We start from the raw sequence: 26,779 nt of genomic DNA on the forward strand, positions 1-26,779 counted from the left end.
AGTGAAGAAAGGGAAAAAAGAAAAGGGTGAATCAAGTAGGAAAAGAAAACGAGGGGTTGAAAGGGGTAACTGCGGAGAATGGCCAGTCATCATTGTTGATTCAGAGAGTGACAAAATGCAGGACAATCCGAAGGATGGAGGTGAGACTGAAGGGAAAGGGGAGGATGCTAAAGAAGAAAATGAGGCTGAAAAAGCTGCTGAGGAAAAAGCAGACGAGTCAAAAGAGGTGAAGGAGGATACTTCAGAAGAAGAGGATACAGAGGAAGATGAGGAGACTGATGAGAATGCTAAAAGCGATCTGAATTCCGATTCCATAACTCGTAGTGAGGAAAAGAATGTTGTAAAGTCAGATGCATCATTCGAGTCAGAGAGTTATGACTACGATGATGATGATGATGATAGTGATGCAAAGTCGGACTCTGGAAATTATCATGAAGCAAATGAAGAAACAAGCGAAGACTCTTCCATGTTTGCTATGAAAATTCCTGATTAAAAATTGAATGTGGAGAGTTAAACATTACAAGTGTTTTTGGTTTTTTGGTGGTGGGGTGTTTTTTGAATGGATTTTACAAGTCTTAAGTGATTTAAAGGCTATTAGGGGTTTTTTTTGAATGATAGTCTATGGTAAGTCTATTAGGGGTTATTATTTTGTAAATGTAATAGGTAAATAAGTAAGTAGGCTATAATGATATATTATCTAATAGATTATGAAAGCATGATGTATTTTGAAATGTTGATGCTATTTCTTTACTTGGTTTCAATTTCTTGTTTATTATGTCAAAGATAATTTTCCAATTTAGTGTAAAATTGATCTTCCAACAAAATATAAGAGCTGAAAATTGAATACCTAGACAAAAATTTGATGTCATAAAGCATAATCAACAATCTAAAAAAATTAAAGTTTGTATAAAGATGATTCTTAAAGCTCAATCAAACATTGTAAAAGTAGAGGCAGAAGCTGAAAATAACATAAATTCCAATATATTGAAGTACCCTAATATAAGATTGAATTTAACACTAACCACAAGACTAAAATAAAAATCAGTAATTATAGCTTGCAAATAACTAACAACTCTTTATATTAGTTATGTTGTTGTTAACAAATGAAGAAATTGTCAAATCAAGGTAAAGCTAATTTTTGTTACCAATCAATATATAAAGATTGCTAAAAATTTGAGTTAAACAGTACTCTTAATATGATTATGAAAATAGATTTCTGATATTAAAATTACAATAGCAAGATTACTCATAATCTAATGTAGGGAAATTGTGAACAGGATATCAATGTAATTGATTTCAATAGTAAATTATGAATAGCATATCATAATCTTCAATATGACTATGAATAAACGAACGATAATAATTACGAACAGCAAAAAAGAAAAACACTTGAAGTTTTAACTAACCATAATAATATTTTGCATTATATTTACATAAAAAGCCTGAATTTATATGGCTACTATACTACAGTAGTAGTAGTTGGTTTCTTCATAAGTACATAATGCTTGATTAATTGTTGAAGTTTACCTAGTAACCAAGCTGCAAAAGCTAACTAATTACACCAACTCTCTAATTTTATAATGCATAAGAAGTGGTGTTATAAAGGAACATATACTGTGATGGAACTTGTTCCTATTCAAAACCACATTTGTCCAAATGGCTTAATGATAATGCATACTCGTTTAGTTGAGATTGCACTATCTACTAAGAAGTAGTTTAGGATTACCTACTTCTGATGTAAGCCATAGTTAGCAAAAGATATAAACACTAAATCATAGCCGTTCTAAGATGGTAGTAACATGACCCAAAAAATTTAACCTTAAAGCCTAGCTGCAATGAGTAGATATATTTGGAAACATTTAATAGATGAAGTTGTTACCCAATTGATCTGCCATATATATGGTTTATTGCTTCTTACATGTCTTCATCAGACTCATCATCTTGAAAGACGAGGGCTCGACGCATGGTCTGCTTTTCCTGCTTAATGACTTGTGCTTTCTCTGCAACATCTGCTTCTCCCTGGATGCTAACAGCCTTCCCTTTAAGAACAACATGAGCAATTTGTTTTGCTTCCTTGGGTTTGATGGGGGAATGGTATTTCTTTGGTGTTTCAATGACATCCTTTGCTGCTGTGGTTATGGTAGCTTCATTGTCAACACCAGGCCTCTTTCTTTTGTGTTCCGAGTGTCCACTCTGAGATTGAGCAGGTTGATTTTCTGCAGCCATTGTTTCTACTAAAATGCACGCATCTTCTTCTTCCTGACTGAAGGCGGATAGATTAAGAGCCTGAATAGTTTCTTTCTTGATGGTTTTGCTTATAACTTCTGCATCAATTGATTTATTGGTATCACTTGTGTCAGTATGAGCATGTGCAACATCACCTGTTGGTCTTGCAACCTTTGTTGTAGTTGCAGCAACATTAGCTGTAAGTGTACCAGGGTTGGCTGTAGAGCTGCTTCCTGCACCAGCATCTGTGTTGGTGTCTTCCATTATAACACCTTTTACACCCCACCGGAGAACCTTATTTTGCTCCAAAGCAGTAGTAGGGCCAATCTTGATAAGAAAGTAAGTTGTTGCTAGTTTCGATGCAATGTCGCTAAACCAGTCTGTTTCTTCCTGTAATAGAAATAGTATTGCCTTAGTCTCTACAAGAGTTGCATATCATAGCAGGATTTAGAATTGGTTAATTATTTACCAGTATCTTTCAGTAAATGCAGTAAGGTGCAGGGTCCCTGTTCCATCTGAGACATTGAAAGTGATTGTTGCCCTGCAAGAATTTATAAGCTAGTGCATGGTTGCTATGGTTATAGAATCTTAACATTATAATAGTTTAGTAGTGAAGGTCTCCTTTTTATTTTACCGGTGTGTGGCAGATACTTCATTTCGTCCATAGGTTATGCAGTTAAAACTTTCCCCAACAACCAAGTGTGTGCGCTTCCCACAGTGAGAACATCCAATGTATGCCCCGAGCCTTTCAAATGCAAGATCTGGTGCTACAACTCTCAGCCAATAGATTTATTGTGGAAAGGTTGTTGTTGCCTACATTATGATATAAGTGATTACATTATTGTGTGCACATGTCCTAGTTTCTTATGAAATTCATAGTGTTTAAATGCAGAGAATGTTTACATTCTGGAAACCACAGGGAATACATAAACATGATAATTATCCAATGAAAATGACTTGTGTCAATACATGATTTCCAATTTAAAAGTGTTAATGTGTGATTAAAATATTCTAGTTCAAGATTAGCTGTGACATGCAATCTAATCTAAAGCCTCTATTCCATTGACGGGGTAAAATCAAATGATATCACTTGTATATTACCGGGATAATTTACAAGAACAATAATATTTATACCTTCTTTAATTTGTTCTGATGCGATCTATGGTTGTTAAAACTCTTTCAGTAGGTGGATTCCACGCAGCTGTAACTCTATTTTGCTGATCAATTAACACACATCGATGTTTCCTTGCCCTATTATTAAAACGTGTGATACTTATTATTGAAAACATCATTATAAGATTTTAAATGAAATTATGAATCTAAAAAGGTTTGAATTGGTATACCACTCGGTCAATGCAGCTGCTTTTTCACCTTCTGGATCCTTAATTATCTCAGTAGACATTGTTGACTCAATCTAAAAGCCTGTAATTTTGAGATATTATTAAGTGCATATAATGTCATTGATAGTGTCTAAATTAGGGTAGTTAACGCAAGCACATTGCAAGCTATATTATGACTTACCTTTGCGAGTGATAGGACGTAGGGTTGTTATTCCTATAACCTTAAAGAGGTCACTGTCCGATACTAGTGTTTCACATTCTGGTCCAGAAAAATCATTCCATGTACAGACTTTCACTGGCTGATCAGTGCTGAAAATTCATGGATAGATATATAATTCTTTGAATATTAGGATAAATGATAGTGAAAGATTCACTATTATTTGTCTAAATAGAAGATGCAATTACCTATGATCTATCACCATTAAGTCGCGTACAAAAGACTCCTTATTCAAAGTTGTAACAATATTCCTTGGTTCTCTTGCTACATACAGCACAATAACAAGTATATCTACAACAAAGAGAAAAGTGTAAGTAGCTTTTAGGTGTCAAGCATTAAATATATATATATAGACTGAAAAAGCAGCTGAAATTCGTCAAATACCATGTCTAGCATCATCATCAGCAACTATTGAAATAGAAGCAAGCGATTGGTTCTTTGGAAATATTATGTCTCCTTCAGGATCTAGGGATTGGATGACAGTTCTAGTTCCTAATACCATCTTAAATGGAAGATCTGATTCTTTCTGCCTATATTGTGGATCAAGTGGTCTGATCAAGGCATTTGTAATGTCATAATTGCCTCTAAACAAAATCATATTTTTATATGCTTCGACTTGATCACCAAAGAGTGTGAGCTTCATGCGATTTTTCTATTATATTACATAAAACACTATAAGAATATGAAATCATATATCTACACATAATGATTTAAGGAAAACATTATTTGCATTTGCATATGATATGTTTAGAATATACCTTGTCATCCTGTATTATTATATATTGGTATATGATCTTTTTTTCAGATTTCTATGGCCGACCTTTTTCAGAAATATTGACCTTTACTTTATAAGATTTACTTGATGCATCAAGTTCATTAAGAAACCTTCGTTGCGGTGCCATCACAGAACTGGTTATTTCAAAAAGACTAATTAGGCATAACAAACTGTAAGAAACAATACTTTTTAACAACTCTACATAAGGATTAGTAATAGCTAAGGAAAAATGCATTTGGTATAGAGATTACTACAGAATCAAAACCAGCTTATGCATAACAATTGGCAGTCGTTACAAGAGAAAATTGTATACAAGAATTGACGACATTAGACAGAGAAATTGGCTTGCTTAACAATTGTGACAGTAACAATGCTCATATTTTACACAAATATTGATTTGTTTATAATAATTAGCTATAAACATCTCTCCCCTTTTTGTTTCTGGTTATTATTGTATCTACTCTACAGGAAAGCAATTTAGTACATTGATTATAAAACCTAACTCCTAGTTTCTTAAAATAATCCAGCCTTTAAAATTTTTCTTGCTTTTTAATAATGACAAACAAGAGCTTAGCATTATTCATTTTCAAAGTAACACAGAAATGGTGAACAAATTGATAATAATATGTTTCATAGGCAGTGCTATTTCAACAAACTGAATTAGTAATTTAATTCAATTTGGCAAGCATAATACAATAATTAAGCCAGTAATTCACGGTAAAACCCAACCTGATCATCACAATAATTAGATCAGTGCTAATGGGTAAAGACATGAATTTAATAAATTAAACTGTTAATTATAAAGGTATTTGTAGCATCATGGTAAATCAATTTACATATATCTAAATTAATTCATCCTATATACTACCATTTTCCATATTAATATAGAACTAATTTTCTATTGCAATTTTTTGAATTTTAGGGTTTTGTAATAAACTAATTATTGTCCAAATACATGGTGCATATAAATTAGGAATTCCAATTGCTAAGTAACGATAACATTCTCGGTTAAAGCATAGGCAATACTAACAATGAAATCACATAAACAGCTTGTATTGTGACAAAAAAATGCCTTTTTCCTACCTATAGTATCCAGTGTTCTATAATAAATGCTATCATGTCTATAAATGTGTAGATTGATATTAAGTTAGCATAATATTTTGTTCTCAGTTTGACTATGAATTTCAAACAAGGAAATTGAAAAGTAAATTGAGTCTTTATACCTAACAGCAAATAGAGGCAAAGAATATGACAGCAACGTTGGTGTTGGACAATTGATTCTACTACTGAGTTCCTTCTTTTTACCTCTTTTTTTTTTTTAAAGATTAGATTATTACTCTAGCTTATGATGTTAATATGAGCCTAATTGTAGCAATGAATTTATAGGAGCTGGAATCTAATGGAAGCTTAGCAAACATTGTATTCAAAGTTAATGTATAGGTAAATAGTAGTCTAATGTATTTTTTTTTGCTTAAAATCAGCATTCCATACTCCTAGAGTGACTAATATGATACTCTATGAATGAGTAGTATGTACTTTAGCTTAATATTTTACTATGTACTTTTATATATTTTCTTTAGGTTATTTACATCCAAAAATTATATTTTAGAGTAAGTTACATGTGATCTATATTGTTTATTTGTTGCGTTTTAAAATACACAACTCGTTATAAGCATACATTAATTAGTAAATCTCGATTTATAATTCTAGTTGCCCGTAATTTAAAATTTACCATGTTTAAATGTATAAAATTTATGCTAATCATTTACACGTACTTCATGTTATTAGTTTATCGTAAAAATTGATATATCTTTATCGGACTATACAAACACAATCAAAAATTTTAAACTATATTTGTACATGACCAGAAACTTGATAAAGTCATTTTTATTAAATTTTACTATAATTAACCAAATTGTATTTTTATTTGTTCAAGGGTACCTTAAAAGTTCATAGTCAAGAGATTTCCCTTAATTTACTCTCATTCACTTATATTGTCTTTTAAGAAAATCATATAGATGTTTGTCCGTAGATTGCAGTCTAGTGAAGTTTGTTCTTTCTTTTCTTTCTATTTTTTTTCTTTTTTTATTTCTTTGAAAACCATGTAGCCTAATGTGAGCATACCACTTAGAAACTCTGTCACAACATTATTAGGTGAGACATGTACAATGGTTAGAACAAACTAATATTATCATTGCTATACTAAAGTAATAGCTATGCACTTATAATATCAATGTCTTAAAACAAACACATATGTGTGTACATTTATCTAATACAAACAACCTGTCTTAATTTTTTTCAGCAAGCTGTTTGCTGTTACATAAGAACAAAATATTAACTTGTTTTGCCATTCTAGAATTGTAAATTGATTGATGTGCCACTGCAAGTTAAATAAATAGTCCAGCTTGATCAATTTCAGAATCATGAACTTCTTCTTGTAACACTGCAATTTAGATAAACACTCAGCTTGAAAAATACATTATTGCAAAGCTGTAAATGAATCTAAGAAATTTGGCCAAAAAGAAAAATAATTTATTTTTTGTATCCTCACTTAACTCTGAAACTATAATAAGATTAGTAGCATACCCTCTTTTAAGCATGATTATATGATAACATATTGTAGGAAAATGTTTCCTTTTTAAAGGGAAAAAGGGAAAAAAAAAACCAGGCTACAAATGGTATGGTAGTGTATTAGATAGGGCTTAGGAAGGGAATGATTAGACTTATAACAGAATGAATGTTGGCAAAGGGAATAAATACCAATACTATGGTAAAATATAAGGACTCAGTGTATGATTGCCTGATCATATAGCTGACTAAGTGCAAGCAATCTAAGTATGTCACTATAATGGGAGCAGAAAATGCAAAACAGGATATGTCAGAAAAATTCCCCTGAATTCTATACATGAATGATTCATTTATACCTGAAAATCATATATCAATTAAATCTGAAGTTTTGTAAAGTGGTGAATAATGACAAAACACATAAACTAGGCAGCCTTGAATGATTGTCCTATCATATCAGTAGAGATTATGTTATTAATTGTTGTATCTACATACTATATAGTATATAATGAAGGGCATAAATACTATAATTAGGACACAATAAAGGATATATTTATGCATTACCTGCTGATGTGGCTATACAATGCCAGCCATTATGAGAATGTCATAAAATATGACATTTTTTATCTGGTCAAAATGCTGCTGATCATCATTATCTGCCTGTTGAGCCCGCGAAAGTGCAATGTACAACTGTCCATTTGAAAAGCATGATCGGGGAAGATAAATTGCAACCTTACTAAGAGTTTGTCCTTGTGCTTTGTCAATTGTCATTGCAAAACTAAGCTTCAAGGGAAACTGTTTTCGCTGAAATTGAAAAGGATATTCTGAAGACACAGAAGGTCTTAAGTTTATTCTTGGTATTAACACATGCTCTCCTTTGTTATGCCCAACAGCAATCACACACTCAATGAGATTAGGAAAGAAGCGCTTTCATAATAGTCGTTTTCCATTGCACAACCTGATGATGGAAAAATGTTTCGCAGTAAAATCACTAGACTATCTACCTTTAGTACAAGCTCGTTAGGACTCATACCTCTAGGACAAAGCTTATTTATGAATTCAACAGGATAGATCGAGCAATTATCATCAATCACTGAATCATAGCTTCTATATGTGACTGCTTCTCCTGGAAATTTATTAATCAACACTGCATTTATAGCATCTACATCTTCATTCATTGGCGTTAATATAGTTCTTGTTGTAAAAATATCTTCATTAAACGGAGGCATATCCATTTCTAGAAAAGCACCTGAAGTCAGTTGCACATTCTGTGGTACAACATCATCACAAGGTTGGATAATTTTTTATGGCAATTCAACAAATGCATTTTCACTATCTTGCAGCTGACCGTTTCCAAGAGCCAATAAAAAAGAAGCATATGTTGGATCATGCCTAGCTCGGATATTTTCTGTTAGCTTGAATTTCATTAGCTTTGGCCACAAATCAGAACAAACTAAGCTGGCTGCAACTACTTCTCGTTGGGTTTTCCGTGGCACAACAGGCAAAACTTGCCTGAAATCTCCCCCAAATACAACAATTTTGCCACCAAAAAGCATATCCGGGTTGCATATATCCCTCAGCAACACATCAAGAGACTCATCATTCTCCTTTTTTTCCATCGAGGCTTCATCCCAAATGATAATCGTTGTTTCTTTGAGAAATGCAGCAAGGCTTCCCTTTTTAGGCACATTGCATGCAAGAGATTCATTGGTATCCAGGGGGATTTTAAAGCGTGAATGTGCAGTCCTTCCTGAAGGAATGTTAGCTGCAGCTATACCCGAGGTTGCTGTTGGCAAGACAATTTTATTAATAAGTCTTATTTCTGCATACAGAGTAATATACAAAAAGGTTTTTCCTGTTCCACCAGGTCCATCAATAAAGAATGCTCAAGGTTTTTGTTTTGTAACTTAATCCATGATGACATCAAATGCTTCTAATTGAGCTTGGTTCAATTTATCTCTACATTCTAAACACTGCTGTGGTATTGGAGCATTTAGTGCATCCTCAATATCTTTTGTCCTGCGTATCTCATCATCATCTAATTCTACTAATTGGTCTAATCTAAATACAGCAAGAGAGCTACCCATTAACTCTATAAATCATTCAAGCGACTTTACAGTAAGATGTTTTACCTTAGCTGGATTAGAGGCATGCTTGTGTCTAAAATCTTCAGACAAAAAACTATAGTATTTCATCCATAAAGAAAGAGGGTCACTAGGTTGACAAAAGATGAGTATAGTAGCAAAAAGCTTGCGAATTGCATGAGGCATTTGAATGGCACAACCCTCCTATAAACATCGATAAACTAAATCATCTTCCTCCAACAGTCTTAGTTTCAATGCAGCTTGCTGAAATGTTGTACATAAGTGGCCATTCACTGTTCGCAGTGCTTCAAATGATTTAGGACCCTTAACATTGCGCAGCAACAACCTCAAAAAATGTCTCTCACCTTCAGATGGTCCAACAAATGCCAATCTTCCAACGCAAATCTTCTTGTTCTGTCTTTTCTTCCAGCGCTTAGCTGATGCATCCCATACATAATGTTCACAGAATTCATTATACAACCAAATTTCTCCAGAACCTAGCTTAATATTCATCTGGAAAAATTCAGTTAGGCAAGTTCTTGAACGCTTATCATCTGACATCACTGATGTTAGCCGCTCATGAGGCTTGACATTGATAGTCTGTGAGTTAGGTAGATGTATAAGAAAAGGCAAAATCGGAGGACGCATCTCATACAGATCAAAACCAAATAACCGCCAAGCAGCTTCACAGGGATAAACCCATCTACTAGACTGCTACTGCTGTAATTCATCATGAACAGGTATGTCATCTCCAGACTGCACAACATTGAAGGATATATTATCATGTCCCTTATAGACATACTTATATAGGTACTTAACTGCTGATATTATGGAGCAGACCTCAACATTTAAATGGCAATCGAAGTAGGACAATAAATAGGGATTATATGGAATCACCCATCTATTATCCATAGGAGTTTTTCGAACGGTGACAATCTCTCCTGAATTCTGCCTTCGATACATTGGATACCCATCTGAGTTATTTCTTGTTTAATTAGAGAATTTCTTAAGATAACCATACTTGCAATGACCCGGGCTCTCTTTGTGTTTCATACAAGGACACTCTGGATTAAGTTGACCACAAGGACCGTGCATTATATGCTTGAGCACAGTTTTCCTAAGATAATGACTGCTAATAGGGGGTAACTCTGCACATACAAACTTGTCAAAGTCAACAGGACACTTGATCTTATAGTCTGACTTTAAAATAATGAGGAAATGGGCATGAGGTAAGCCTCTTTTTTGAAACTCAATAACATAAATTAATGCAACTACCTCTCCAAACACCTTTTTTTTTTCTTAATCAAGTGTTTCAAAGCAACCACTTTTGCTCTAAAGACTCTTGCAACAATATCCGGTCTATTTTGTGCCTCTTCTCCTACAGCAAGCTGCTGCTTAATCTCACACCAATTAGCATTACATGTCATTGTCACAAATAAATCTGGCTTCCCAAATCTCTGAACTAATGGCATAGCGTTTAAATATCTCTTTTTAAGATCCCGAGGACCACCAATAAATGTTGGAGGTAAGATCACTCTACGACCAACATTTGCTGCACAATTTTCTCCAGATTCAATAGTGTCAAGTATTCCTTGATAAAGATCAGCTCTTATGGTCTGCTGATTTTTACGAAAAAAATCCAAACGTGTATTTTCCACCTTAACATACATATCGACAATATATTGTTGGAAACACCTCCCTGCTCTAAGTAGCATATTATTGGGACGACACTGAAGCTTGTACGCATAATATTCCCTAGCTGAAATTTGCCTATCAAATTTTGACGAACCTCTATTGGCATCTATACATAAAACAACAATAAATAAGACAAGAAATAAATAATCTCATTATATACCTTCAAGTGTTGCATTTCATGTATCGACCTTTCATTGGCCTAAAGTGATTCATCTTTTACTTAACATATAGCATTCCTATAAAAGGCCAACATCTAGTATTCTTTCTTATAAAAGGCACCAGTTGCAGAAGGCACTAACGTCTAGCCTCCTCTTCCAACAAATCCTCAGTGGAATGTACAATGCATGAAGAGATAGGATCTAGCTGAGTCTGCAGCTGTTGTGCTCCACCCTTAGACATTTTTTTAAGACCCTGAGTCCAACCACAGTCACCATACGGGAAAAGCAGTGGATATTGCAATGGATCGTAGCATCCATAATAATGCATAATCCTATGAGATGAGTTTTTTTTTCCTATAACCAGAATGTGCAGACTTTCTGACTCACTTGAAGAAGTGTTCTCTGGCCAAATGACAGCAACTTCATCAGTGGAAGGAGCATTGTAAACGCGCTGATCTGGCACTGTTGTCTTATTCAGCATAATCTCTATAGATTCAGTAATTAAAATGTCTTTTAATGATCGAAAAAATCTAGCATAGGGATTTAACTCGGTAACTTTCATAAGAACAGCCAAGACATCTTCCCTTAGTTTTGGGAAACAACGCAGACGTTTTTCAGCCTCCACTTGACCATCATAGAAATAAAGCTGCATATTTTTTGGCCCCTCATCCCTTGGAATTAAACCTGAAAGGTTATGATAAATTTGGTCGTGCAACTTAAATACATATATTCCCTTTTTTTTGCATCCGTTTTGCCACCCAATGATGTGAAAGCAAACATGTTGTTACACAACCGTATATATCTTCTGAAGTGCTTTGCATCTTTATCCATAGAGGTGAAAAGCCTCAACAACTCAGGAGGGTACTCATTTTTTGCAACCTTAACCTCACCATCACAGCAGCAGAAATGCAGTGTCTTAAAGGCAAACTTAAGCGCCCAACACTTGCAACACTTAGTAGGCTCGGGAAGCTGGTAAGCTTTTATAGGCAGTTTCTGGCCATTCACAGCATCAGGGACTTCTGCTTACCATACCATATTTAGAAATATTCATATATGTACTCAAAATTTGAAAAGAAAATATTTATGTAGAGTAAGCAGAGGTCGATATCACCTTAGGCCAATATGTACTCATATAGAGTACATATATAAATATTTCAAATTTATGAGTACATATATGAATATCACCTTAGGCCAATATGTACTCATAAATTTGAAAAACAATTCTTATATGTACTCATAAATTTGAAAACCAAATATTTAGGCAAGACTGCAAAACTAATATTAACTGTAATTACTTGTGATAGGATGCTTGGTATGAGGTATCTTTGCACGCTTAGCAGCAGGCCGTGTGTCAATCCTAAAAGTAGTTCATATGATTATAATAATTTCTTTTACTTTTGAATAACTCAGGTCACTCACTTTACACGGCTGAAAATTAAGAGAAAGCTATCTACCATGGAGCATACTTTGTTTACATAATCCTAGATAAACATAGAACCTATATAAAGTTATTCAATTTCACAAAACACATTGATTCTCATTGCTGCCTAAACAACCGCAAACACTTAGATGTAGGACCACAAAACTGCTCATCTTAATTGCATATCCATGCTATACCTTTCTGTTTCACTCTGAGTTTCGGTCTGTAAATTCCTTAGACGTTTAGTGCTGTACCCACCAGAAGATGATGGTTCTCGTAAAAGTCGATCTACAGCACCATTTTTTCAAATAGAGGTTATAAAACACGCTACAATATCATTGCAGTAAATTAAAGACAAATTGCAGCACTTACTCATATATGACTTAATATGCTGGTTTCATCTACTCAAAACCATAATTGTTCAGAACAACTACTTTTAAGAATTCCTATGAAATAGATGACTGCAACAAAACAATCTCTTTATTTACTAAATAGATCAATAATAAAGCAATCAACACTAACTTAAGAAATCTTGAAAATTCACTGTAAAATAATATAACATATATTATACAAAGGCAAATCGATTACCAAATCCATACAAAAATAGAACAAACTACATTATATAATTCAATATATAGTTAAATTTAGATGCATAATCCATACAAGCGAGGCAATTATAAAAGTCATTACATTACATAACTGGTTATATACTTAAACCCAAATTCATAGTTGTTACTCCCAACAGAGAATGATACATGATTAATTATTACACATAGCAAATACCACAATATACTAAAGTAATATAACATAATAACCAAGCAAAATAAGCCAAAAAACACACATGCACCATCCATTTTTTCTAGCTCTACACTTAAACCATCTAATCCTTAACAAACTTTGCACGCTTGAAACAACCATCAAAATCCGCAGGCACTGGAAACACTGAGCGCATCTCACAATCAGCACCAGCCATAGGAGATGTCTCTGCATAAATGTGGCGCAGTAGACACTTCTTAGGAGGCAGAACTGGTGGAATAGATACAGGCACCTGAAATTCTTGTCCAAGAGGAGTAAGACAATCTTGCTCGACAAGGACTGTAGAAGGTTCAAGCTCTCCCTTTCCAAGGTACATAGGACATCATCAAACCTAGTCGTTGTTACCTTATAGTTAGCATCAACTATGACAAGATTAAAGACATCAGTGAGGTAGTCAACAGCCTTTCTAGCAAGGCTCTGCTTAGCTGCAGCCACCGTTGAGCTATAATCATTAAACAAGCATCGAAATCCTACGTCATCTCGATGAGGCATAATAGTGAACCATGAAGTGTACTGCTTGGCAGAATGCTCAATAGTCTCAATTGGAGTACACCTTATATCAACAGCTCTAAAGATATCTCTTTGAATAACAACAAAGTCTACAACTATCTTCTTATGTTTGCTTCCAAGATCAGTAGGAATATCTTCATACATATTGATTTTGGGCTCTTCCCTCTCAATACGCTCAAGCTCTTCTTTCTTAAACCAAAACCACTAACCACAGTGCTCATACATTTACTTCCTTAAATAAGTCACATCCTCAACAACTATGTCATACTTCTTCATAAGATCATAGACAACCTTTCTAGCAGCCACCTCACAAGACTCTTCTACAATCTTAGTATACCCACCAATATAAACAGAAGCGATGGGATCATAGTCTGTCTTAATAACCACACAAGCAATTCTTCCAGGTTCATCAACAAATTGGTAATCTGGATCAGGGAAATTCAAATAACTGGTAATATGCTTCAAGAGAGGACGGAAAGGCATCACTACTTGTGTGGGGTGGTAAATCCATCACCTGTAAATAGGGGGAAATTCTTAATTCAATTTCAAACAGAAACCATTACAATATAGCCTACACATGCAAAGGAAAAAACCATTTTCCTAGTAGTAGCAATTAGCCTCTACACCACACATTACAAATAACTTATTTTTTGTACAGAAAGAGCAATAATTTGTTTGATCATCTTAAAAATTAGTATACTGTTGATGAATAACTCTGTTATTAAGACTATCATCCAATTAAGCATCTATCATAGCTATAACTATATATCCTATTGCTAGAAGGATTTACATAACCATACAACAACATACAAATACCAACAATTGTAAACTATAACCTAGGCAATGTATCCATCACTCTACATCATGAATCCTAAACTGTAAACACATCTTCCTATTCCTCTACTTTCTCATCCTTCCTCCAAGCCCTCCCTTGTAACACACCAAACACTCCCTCTTTACAACATGAATCACCCAACTGAAGAATCTATGTAATGACCACACTTGAAGATTCTATATAGTGACCATCTATTCTTTAACAAAATCATACATAAAGATTCTATCTAATGACCACCTATTCTGCTCACCACACTACAAAACAAAGCACATAAAAATCACTCCCAAACCAGGAAAACGCATACAGACCATCCTACTAATATAAACCAAACAACAACACAAGCAAACACATCCCAAGGCATATATCTCCATACCATATAAGCATATTTTGGTCAAGCTATGTGTAACTACCATGATATAAGCACCATAAACAAATAGAAAAAATACAAGCAAAACATATACTATTAATAGGACCTTCTCTTAAATAAACATAACATAAACAAAGAACATATCAATACAAGCTAAACACCATCAGTCACAATCAAGCAATAAAAGCAAACGCAAAATATCCATAACCACAGAAGAGTAGTGTATCATGCTATGTCCTTGTCATACTCCTGTAATGCATAGGAATATTTAAGACTACATCAAGAAGAATATAGCTTCCAATTAATTCGCAATAGCTAAGTTACCTGATTAATTCCTGGCTAGAACTAAAGATTTGTTGTATATCTTTTCTATCAAGTCTGAGTGAAAGCAAACTACAGAAAATTAAACTCCAAAACGCAAAGAATAACTTTTTTTTTCTAAAAACAAGGCTGCCTTATATATATGCAAGCACCTAGAAACTTGACTCCCCCAAGAAAAAAAAAGAAAAAGAGGAAAAAGAGCTAGCTAAACTCTTATATACTGAACTACTGAAATAAATTAATAAGTAATACTCATAATGACACTAACATAGGAGACCATAGTACATATTCAAACCCATGTTTGGATGGTCAAATGACCAAAATAGTAACACATAACTCGACCCCCTAAAACAAGGAGGACTCTATCACCATAAGCAAGCAACCTCACCGACTTCCCCCACTACCTTTTATTTCCCCCCTTTCCCTTATATTTTTCCCATTTTTTTTGAATCAATAATAATGAGTTTAATAAAAAGGTATCATGGTCTTAAAAAATAACATATTTTAAAAATTAAATCCACCTAATTTCCTCCCTTTTTTTTGCCTAAATAATATCTGTATACAAAATCCCCCACAAAAAATTTACTACCAACCATTTCTCTTATAATTAATTAATCCAATTTCCATAGTAGAAAACAAAAGGATATCCCACACACCTAACTAATCCAATTTCCCTAGTAAACACCAAAAAATGGACAGCCTGAAATTAAAATCTTAAACACCCTAAAATTTGATTATGAATTCGTTAAATAACATTTCGCTATAACTTTTACACAAATATAAATCAACAGAAACTAAATTGCCAAGCTGTTACTGTTGAAATTGCCAAATTAAATTGTTATGATATAAATCAATAGAAACTAAATTGCCAACTCTTATTGGTATAATGTCCAGAATAAATCAAAACAAAATTACCAAACTCTTATTTATTGTTAAAATTGCCAAATTAAATTGCTATAATGGTAATTTCTCCTTAACAAACCCCCGTAATCAACATGCTATATAATGGGAACGATATTAGCATTATAGTGCTAATTAATAGATCATAAACATGTATCTATCATCAATGCTTGATTAATAAAACCAGAACATCAACAATTTGATTAATCTATACCCTACACAATACAACAGAATTAGATAGCAACTAATATAGAAAACTTTCAATCAACCATCATCTCTAATTTTATTTACATAATCGAATCCAACCTATAGAGCATAACTAACAAACACCCTAGCTTCTCTAAGCTTTCCAATTTAGCACATAAAGGAACCACACGATCTCCATAGATGACACTATCCACACACAAATCAGAAGTGCTACTGAACCTGCAAAATTTAACCATAACACAAAGTCAAATACAAAAACAACAAAGAACAGAGTAGTTAAAAGAACATCAAAGTCAACGACAGAAGGAAAAGAAAGAGGATGATATTCCCTCATTTCATTTTTTTAAAGGAAAAGGACATTAAAGTAATTCAATAAAGAACGAAGGGTAAATGCGTCATTACACTATTAATTTCAAATAGTAACACATTTTGTGGCTTTTGAAAGGGTTATAGAAAAGAGTAAAAAATGAAAAGAAAAATTGTTTAGAATAATCCCACCTTTAGGGTGTCCACTAAAAATAACTCATCAAAAATAATCTCACCTATGAGTTATTTTTAAATAATCCTACTGACAAGAGGAAAATGTATGTCATTATCTACCCTTCCCCCAAGTCAAACTAAATTTGTGAACACCTAACCAACCTTATATGAATATAGGGCAAGTTAAGGGTCGATCCCTAGGGAATGCAATGATGAAAACTAGAGTCTAAGTCAAGCTACCTCGAAGATGGAGTTGAGATTATGGTTGTCACTATGGTAAACTAAAACAAGTCTAATCAAGTAAACCAAAGGTCTAAACACTAGGGATATGGGTTCCACATGCAAGTTCAATGATAATGCTAATTTAGAGCTCAATCAATTAATTCAAATATTGCAATGGACAAACAATAGTAGCAATCAAGAGAGTTCAAATGCTATCTCCTATAGGCCAATCTAGGAGTCACTATGAAAGGCAAATCAAGAAGAATCACAAGCAAACCCAATCAATTAGAGCAACTATCAAATCAATTGTTCATGTCATTAAGAGTTGCAATGCAATCTAGATTAATCTTATAGGTTGATCACTCCTAGTCTAATCAATCACATGCAAAATTATGTCAACCAATTTAATTGCAACAAATCAATCAATCAAAGAGCATCAACTAGCAATTTCATTAATCAAACATGCTTCCCCCTTTCCCTAGCAACTAATCTACTCACTAATCATGGTGAAATTCAAGAACAAATAACTAGAAATTGCATTAATCATCATTCTATATCAAAATCTAAGAGAAATCAAAATATTCAACAATATCAAATTCAAATCCAAAAAAAAACAAGCAACAAGCATAAATCAAATAGCAAGTAAGTAAGAGATGAAAGAAGGAAGAGATTCTCACTAATATTGATGATTGAAAATGAAGAAATCCAAACTTGATTGATCAAATGTTGAGTTACAAATCCAAAACCAAGAACTTCTCTCTAACTTCTCTCTAAATTCTCTCTCTAAAACTAAGCTATTGAAATATTATCAAAAAGTTGGTTTTAAAAAGGAATTACAATTCTATTTATAAGTAAAGAAGAAACCGGCAAATCCCGCGCCCTCTCCCGATGAATCCGCGGCCGCAGAGAAATGGGTACGGAACCCTCCGCGGGCTATCTGGGCAACACCCGCGCCCGCGGCAGGATAAACCCGCGCCCGCGGCTAATCCCCTGCTCCCAAAACTCAATCAGGGGGTCGCGGTCTTTCTGAGACGGAGCGCCCTCTCCAAGTTTTCCGCGCCCGCGGAGAGCCCGCGGGGCAACCGCAGGTAGCTCCTGCCAAAATCTGGCAATTTGTGCTTCTTAAGCCCGCGCCCGCGGCTTTACTGACCCGCGCCCGCGGCTTGCTGGAAATACCTTGGAGACCTCTCCGAGGCCTCTCCAAGGCCTCTCTAAGCCCTCTCTAGCCAAATGCTTCTTCCTTGCTTGGTCATTAAGGTCCCAACTTGATTCCTTTGCAAAGGTGATTCTCCAAGTACCTACACAAGCAAACAAAGAAAGGAAATAAAAGGGTAAAAGAGCCAAATAAAAGGAAAACACGAGAAAAACACGAGAACCATAAAGAAAAGAGGAGAAAGAGAAACTAAAGGAAAAAGGACCAAAAATAAGAGAAGAAAACATGAAAAAGGGAAAGACCTAAAAGACTACCCTATGAGTGCCATAAATGACACTCATCACCTACCTTTATATCCAATCTACTCAGAATGGTCCCAAGTGACCAATAATCGGTTAAAAAGGCAATTTTATTTATTTTTTAAATTTATATTATACGTGTAACAATTTGATTTGTCCAATATATATATATATATATTAAAGTAAAATCAAATAATAAAAAAAAAACCACCATCACTTAAGTTTCAGTCACCAGTTCACCACCACCACCACTACCACCAAACTAGACCCCAGCCAATCCAGGACCACCGCCAACACACCAGACTCGAATCCAGACCTTGGAACCACCCTCCATTGAACCATACCACTACCAAGCCAACCCCAAAACCCCCTTCGAAAAAAACCCCACCAAACCAAACCCCATGAAACTAGTGGGGAGGTTGGCGTGGCCAAAATTGACGTCAGGAGAGTACCACGCAGTCCAAATGGGAGACAAGGAAGGTCGGCGTTACCTTGTAGACACCCATTTGTGTCCCAAAACCAAACCCAGTGATGAGTACCTTTCGCGTCGAATCATAATCGAATGAAGTGAAAGTGTGGAAAGTCTAGTGTTGTGGATAGTTTTTTTCTTCTATCTGTTTTTGAAAACTTATTTTTAAGAAAACAGCCAATCTTGTTCGGTTGGTCCATGATATGGGTCAAATAGTAGTGTAGTTGGATGGAGCTTGACAAGAGCTTTTCAACGATATATTATAAGCCCAATTCCGATGAATATTGAGGAATTTATGACCAATTTACTAAACTGGGCCCGTTTTGAGCCTTATATGCGGCCCAATGATCTAGGGGAGGGCTTAATATAGATTTATCATTCCTAATGTAATTAGGAATGGTTTTAGTCTTCTAGATTCTTCTAGAAGGTTGTTTTCACTCCTAATTCAATTAACATTGATAAATTGGCTTTTGTTGACTTTTCAGAGTTTTAATTAAAATCAAAGAGCATTTTAGAGGGAAATGCGATTTTATCCTCCTGTACGACAATTTTTATCTGATTTTAAGAAAACGCGTGATTTTCTTAATCAGCGCCAAACGCCAGCTGTAGCGCCTGGCGCTACGCTTGGCGCCTGACGCTGATGTTGGCGTTTGGCGCCGATAGCCAGCATTGACGCTGGTTCAATTTTATTTGCGCCAGAACTCTGTTTTGATATTTTATCTTTTTGGCTGATTTTCTCTATAAATAACGTGCTAAAAACTCCGTTTTCGATAACCAATTCTCATCAATTCTTATTCTCTTCTCACCAACTCTTATCAAGTTTCTCTTGATTACTCTCTCTCTCTTTTCTAAACTAGCTTCTCTCAAATATAAAAAATTCCGCATTCATTAGATCTAGATACACCTAGCATAATTCAAAGTTGCCTTCGCCCTAGACGTGAAAGGTTTAATTTCTGAGGGTTTGGTCCCAAATCTCTCTTTCCATTGTTTAATTTAATTGTTTGTTTATTATTTTCCTTGAAGTTACTAACGAGTGTATTTTGTTATTAGAAAGAGGTACGAGGCATCAAAGTAAGTACTTTAATGGTTTTAATTGATATTATGATATAGAAATCATGCTTAGATCATTATGATATTCCTAGTATCATGTCCAGGGTAATTTTAATGCTAAATATGATCGTTACGATGCCTTTTATTTTCTTCCTATTATTGATTCATGTTAGTATCATGTTAGGGTTAAATATTTGATTTTTATTGCTTAGTGACATGCTAGGGTTTGTTATTAATCTTGTTAGTATCATGCCTATGATCTTGCTATTATTATGCTTTAACATGATTCATAATTGTTTTTATTCTGATTATTTTTATGATTATTATTATGTTGCTTGATATTTATTATTTATTGCTTGATCACGCCTCTTATGCATGTTTAAAGGGAATTTGTACTTGTAATCACGCTTAATAAGATAATTAATAATCTTGTTTAGGGTTAATATGATTATAATTCAAGTGATCGCCAATAATAGTTTTATTTGTGCATTAATATTCAACAAACATAGGTAAACAGGTTTAGGGTTAATCATATTGATTGCATGTTAGTCAGAAAGCGCACATGAATACGATTAGAATAAAGTAGAGGCCTATAATTAGGGCAGGTTCAATCTCTTTTAGGTTGGATTTGTACCTTCATCCCCGAACCCTATTTGGTTCAAGACCTTATGGAGTTGACGATCTCTTGGATCGTTAAGGGGTGTAACCTTCACCTCGTGAACGGTTTACAAGTTCCTAAAAAACTTGTTGGCGACTCTTTTGCTCTATCTTCTTTCCCTTTGGACGCCACCGTACTTTAGTGTATGATCACAGTGGGGTTCAAGTTAGGGGATTAACGCTTGAAATATTCCCTACAGACCTGTTAATGGACGGGGGACAAGGAAGGGCTGGGATCAGGACGGGAAAGGGGTTTTCGAGGGTAGGAGGATGTCGCATGAGGGAAAGAGGAGTTGGTGGTTCAGAGGAGGGGATCTGTTGCGATGCCGACGCCGACACCGGTGTCAGTGCTGTGGTTGGGGGCTGGGTGGCCAGAGCCACGAGAGGGAACGAGCTCAGACAGCTGTTGGGTGGGGTTTTTTTTTTTTTTTTAAAAAATCTAACTTTAATTTTTATTTTTTGACAAATCCCAAGCCGCCAGGTGTTAGGTTACTTGTAATTAGACCTGGCAATCCTGACCCAACCTAATTGATCCGACCTAAATGACCTGATCCGTAACCCGAAAGTTGACCTTAAATCATTGATCCGAACTACCCCGACACGACCCGAACCTGACCCGAAAAACAGTTAACTCGAACATGACCCGAAGTGACCCGACCCAAATGACCTGACCCGAAACCCAAACTTGACCTGACCCGAAACCCGAAATGACCCGACCCGATTTTAACCCAAATTGTTTGACCTGAATCGACCCGACCTGAATTGACCCGAATCCTAAGTGAATAGGGTGAAATAGTGAATTACTTAGTTTAGGGCTTCATTATTTCCTACGTAATAGGTACTCATGATTTTTTATTTATTTATTAAACGATTTTACTTTATTTTTCCAACTATTTTTTTTAAGTGAATTTATTTTGGTGACCCAACACAAACTTGACCAGAATAGACCCGACCCGAATTGACTCAATCTTAACTTGACCCGAACCGAAGACCCAAAAATTGATCATAAAAATTGACCCGACCCGAACAGACCCGACCCAAATTGACACAACCGAACTTGACCCGACTCGAACTTGACCCGACCCGAACTTGACCCGAAGTGCTGACCCGATTTTGACCCGAATCGACCTGACTTGACCGGAACCCGACCTGAACATTTGCTGACCCGACCTGAATGACCTGTTTGCCAGGTCTACTTGTAATAATAGGTTATATGACCGACTAGGACCATTTAAAAGCGAATTGGGTATAAAGGTCGGATTATCTAAAAATAACCCAAAGGTGGAATTATTTTGGGCGGTCGCCCCAAAGGTGGGATTATTCTGGGCAATTTTTCCAAAATAAAAACCCTAAATTCTAAAAACCCCTCATCCGCCACCCCCACTCTCTCTCATCACCCTTCTTTCTCTCTCCTCTCGTCCATCATACTTTCTTAGTCTCTATCCTCTTGTCACTTCTCCAATATTTCATTCTGTTTCCTCTTCTTTAGTAATTCTTTAAATTTAATCTTATTCTTCAATTTGTTCAACAATATGTTTTTTTTTCCTCTCTCTCTCTCTCTCTCTCTCTCTCTATATATATATATATATATATATGCAAGGATGAACAATATTGAAAGGACGACATTTATTTTTTATTATTTTTTTTATGTAATTTGTATTTCAATATTAGTCTTAGATAATAAGTATTATATTTCTATTGTTAGTTTAGGCTTTGTAAAAATTAATGTAATGAAATAATTTTAAGATTGCCGATAATCAGATCTTAATTTATTAATCATCAAAATGATATAATTGTTAACTTTTCTGTATAATTTTGCAAAAACTAAAAATAAAGGTAAAAAAATAAATAAAAAAATATATCGATTTCTGGATTGGATTCGGTTTTCTCATCTGAAATTTGGTTCAGTGTGGATTGCACTCAATTCTAATTCCGTTCAGAAATCTAAAACAAAATTAATTCGGTTTGGGCCTTAATCCAAACCGAACACCAAACACTAAAATTTCACCCCTAACTCTAACTCATTTTTCTCTCTTTCCTTAAACACCCTAGCCACCAACCTTTTTCAACACAACCACCACAACCACATAAAAGAGGTTACCAGCAGCTGGTGGTGATAGAGAAAGGCGGCGGCGGCGACGCAAAACCATGCCTCGGCGCCGGCTCAAAGTCAGGTGTCCGATCAATTAGGTGTCTAGGGGCGGCGGAATAGGTGGAAAGGAGGATAGTTTTTTCGAATTTTGTTTTTTTTTCTAATTTTTGTTTTTTTAATGCAATTGTTGGCTGGTAATTAATGGTCAAAACCAATAACCAGAGGTTATCATTGGTTACCGTTGATGGTAACCGGAGCCTAAAACTGGTTCACATAACGGTTAACCAGTTTTGGCTCCGGTTGATCGTCGTCAGCCAACGATTTCTTCGGTCAATGTTTTGAATTTAAATCATCAGAAAAGTGTCGTACCTATTGAAATGCTGACGATGGCGTTCCCGGTTCGTTTTCCGACGGGCCACCTAAATCACTCCATTTCTCCTTGACTTTTGTCGTTGTTGTGGTTGTCTAATGTAGAAGGTGGTGGTTGACACAGTGGTTGTGGGTTGTGGTGGTTAACACAGTGGTTGTGGGTTATGGTGGTTGACATAGTGGTTGTGGGTTGTGGTAGTCGACGTGTTGGCTTGGGATGCACCGGTATCCGTGATAGGTGGTGGTTAACTTGGTTGTGGTTGATGGACTAATATTAGAGAAAGAAAATGGAAAAAAAAATTAGTATGGGCAAAAAATCCTCTTTGCCTGAAATGATGACAGGTTGATCAATTTTGATGACACTATACATCATTTCACTTTTGGCTATAAAAATGGTATGGAGCAAAATAAAATGGACACCTCAAAAAGGAAAGTGGAGAAAAAAATTAAGGGATATAGGGAGTATTTTTTTTTAAATATTTACCGTTCATTCCCTTAAAAAAAACAAATGCTTCTTTATCCTTTTTATGATCTTCACTCTGATTTTTTTTTCCATTGTTATTTCGTCCTTTTTATCTCTTTTACTCTATCCATCTCAGTATAATTGCCACGTTTTACTATTTTCATCATTTATTTATTAACTTTAACTAAAACATTTTTTCACTAATGTAGTATAAACAAATTTAACTTTCTCATAAAGTAAGTTGTTAAATATTTACTTCGTTGTTTTTTTATTTACCCATTTCATTTATCAAACTTGACAATGTATAACATTAAACACCTATATTTTTAATTTTCAATTAGAAAAAATATAATAAATTAAATATGTAACACCATGTATTTTCGAACCACTATTTTATGTGCATATCAACCTATTAAACTTAAATTTAAATCTTAATTTCTAAATATTGAAATGTTAATTTAATTATTATTTTGTTTTAAGGGTTATACTAAGATTTTAAAACCCTAATTATAATATTTTGATAAAGAAATTGAAAGTTATTATATTTGAATTTTAATCATTTTAATAATATTTAACTTGTGTGAATTAATATTAGCCTATGAGCATGATTCCTTAAGCTAGAGCATTAATTCAGTAAGTGTTACACTTAAATTATCAGTAATTTTTGATATAATTTAACCCATTGCAATTGATACGGGTCATCATGGGTGATTCCTTGACGTAAGTGCCAATTTGATAGGTGTAAAATGATTTTTATGGCTTTTAAGCAATCGTATCAGTAACGATAAATAAAATTGTATTGGGTGATTCCGTCAACTCGTTTATCAAATTGATATTGTTTATGAACTATTATTTCATTTTATACTTATAAAACACTTTATAATGTCCTTTTATTATTTAGGTCATTATAGATGTATAATATTATTGGTTTCACATTTCGTATTTCTTTTATGCTGCTTTTCTAAAATAATATGAATTATAAATATATATTTTGTATTGTAATTTAATTATTGTTTCATTATTATTATTGTAATTATTATTTATATTATTATGCAGAAATTTGTTTATGGCTCGGTTTTTCCTTAAAACTTTCATGACTAAATATATTATATTAAGATAGGCCATACTTATTTATTAGCTTCCTTAATCCCATTCTTATGCATAAAGTAATCATTTAGTCAAGCCCAAAAGAAAAGCCTTGAACATACGTATTATGAGGCTTGCTTATGCACTTCATTTGAGCCCATTTTAGGCTGATTTACACAATAGCTTTGAGGGATTAGTGGCCGATCATTTTACCCAGTAACCTCCTCTAATCAATGGTAATACATTAACACCTAACTATGGCCGCCCAACTCCTCCTCTTCTCCTTCTCTTTTTACGTACAAAACAAGGCTAGCTTTCATCAGTTTTCTTCACCAAAGAAACGCTGCACAAACTCTCTTCTCTCTTCATCTTTTTTGTGAGTTTAAAAGGCAAATAAAGGGGGAAATCAAAGCCTAATTTTCTGTTTAATCTTACTCTAATTCGTGTCCAAATTCCTCCACTTTCAAAGTATCAAAACCGAAGAACTTTGAGGGCTTTCAAGAAGGCTGCTTGAACATATCTTGTGCATGGGCTTAGGGGATGAATTTGTGGATTTTTAGTAATAAGAATTTGAAGATTCCTTCGGATTTTTCTGTGTTGTCCCAAGCTTATGTATTTTACAAATTATCCCAAGTTAAAATTTGGAACTTATATGGATTAAAATTGGTCCTTCAGTGTCGGGGAATATCTTTATTTCTTAAAAATGAAATAAAAGATTTTTTTGGAACCTAAGGTATAGATCATCCCGAGCTAAAGACTGGAAAACTTCCAAATTCTGGGCTGAACCAATGGAAAAACTGGTTAAAATTGAAAAATAATTATCAATACGATTTATCTTAGATAAAATGGTTGCAATTAGTGCCACAAAAATGGCAAACTAGAGTAACTGAACACTGTGAGGTTGAAAATAATAATTTCAAAAAAAGAAAAGCGAATTCATATAAAAAAGAACAATTAATTAATTAATTACACAAATAATTTGAAAAACCGTTATCGTTATTGCAAGATCAGAAATCTAATTTTAAAAAGAATTATAGATATGATGTTTTATCATATAATTTTTTTTTATTTTTTTTATTTTGAAGATAAGAATGATTCATATAGATATAGTTATGGAATACCATTCCAGGGAAATAAAAACCAAGAATTTTCTTATACTTCTAATTACAACAAAACTAAAGACAAATTTATTGACATGGCGTGGAATATCTCTGTAGACACCTAAAAATGTCTCCCTGAAACCAAACCCGATGATGAACAATCTTTCACCGCCATTATTGGTCGTGTTTAGTATTTAATCCCGAGAGTGCTTAAAAAATCGTATTTAATTAAATTCAGTTTTTAAATAGTCCATGGATAAGTCTTGATGTTTAGTCACAGCATAGTTCATTTTTAATTTTTACCCAAACCTTTTTTATTTATTTAATTTATTAATTTGGCCCAAACCTTTTTATTTATTTTTATTATTTTTGCCCGATTAATAAATAATAAATCAAAAATGACCCAAAATTATCAATCGGCGCTTAAAAAGGCTGAATGAAATTAGGGTAAAAATGTATTTAGACGGAAAAACGGAAGGAGAGTTTCCCGCGTCACGGCAAAAAGCACCGCGTCACGGGGCTCAATACCGCGCCACGGTGTGCATTCTCGTGACACGGTGTGCATTCCCGTGACACGGGGCAGCTCTCGTAACCTAATTATTTCCAGCGTCACTCTGTATTTCCCCGTGTCACGGGAGTTTCCCCCGTCTGACGGTGCCTGACACTATGTAGCGGCATGCTCTGATGTGTCGCGGTGTTATTTTTTTAGGGTTTTTATATTTTTAGGGTTTCGTGTGTTCCTCTACTCATTTTCCGTATAAATGCCCCTTCATTTCTGATGTACGGGGAATCAATTAACTCTCTTTTTCTCTCTTCTATGCTCTAGCCTAAACACTAGCCTACCCTTCTTCTTTTAAAATTCCCTCTTCAAGCACTCCAAGGAGTCCATACTTAACTCGAGGT

Source organism: Chenopodium album, chromosome 7 (genome assembly GCF_948465745.1).
Source record: "Chenopodium album chromosome 7, dcCheAlbu1.1, whole genome shotgun sequence".
Classification (NCBI taxonomy): domain Eukaryota; kingdom Viridiplantae; phylum Streptophyta; class Magnoliopsida; order Caryophyllales; family Amaranthaceae; genus Chenopodium; species Chenopodium album.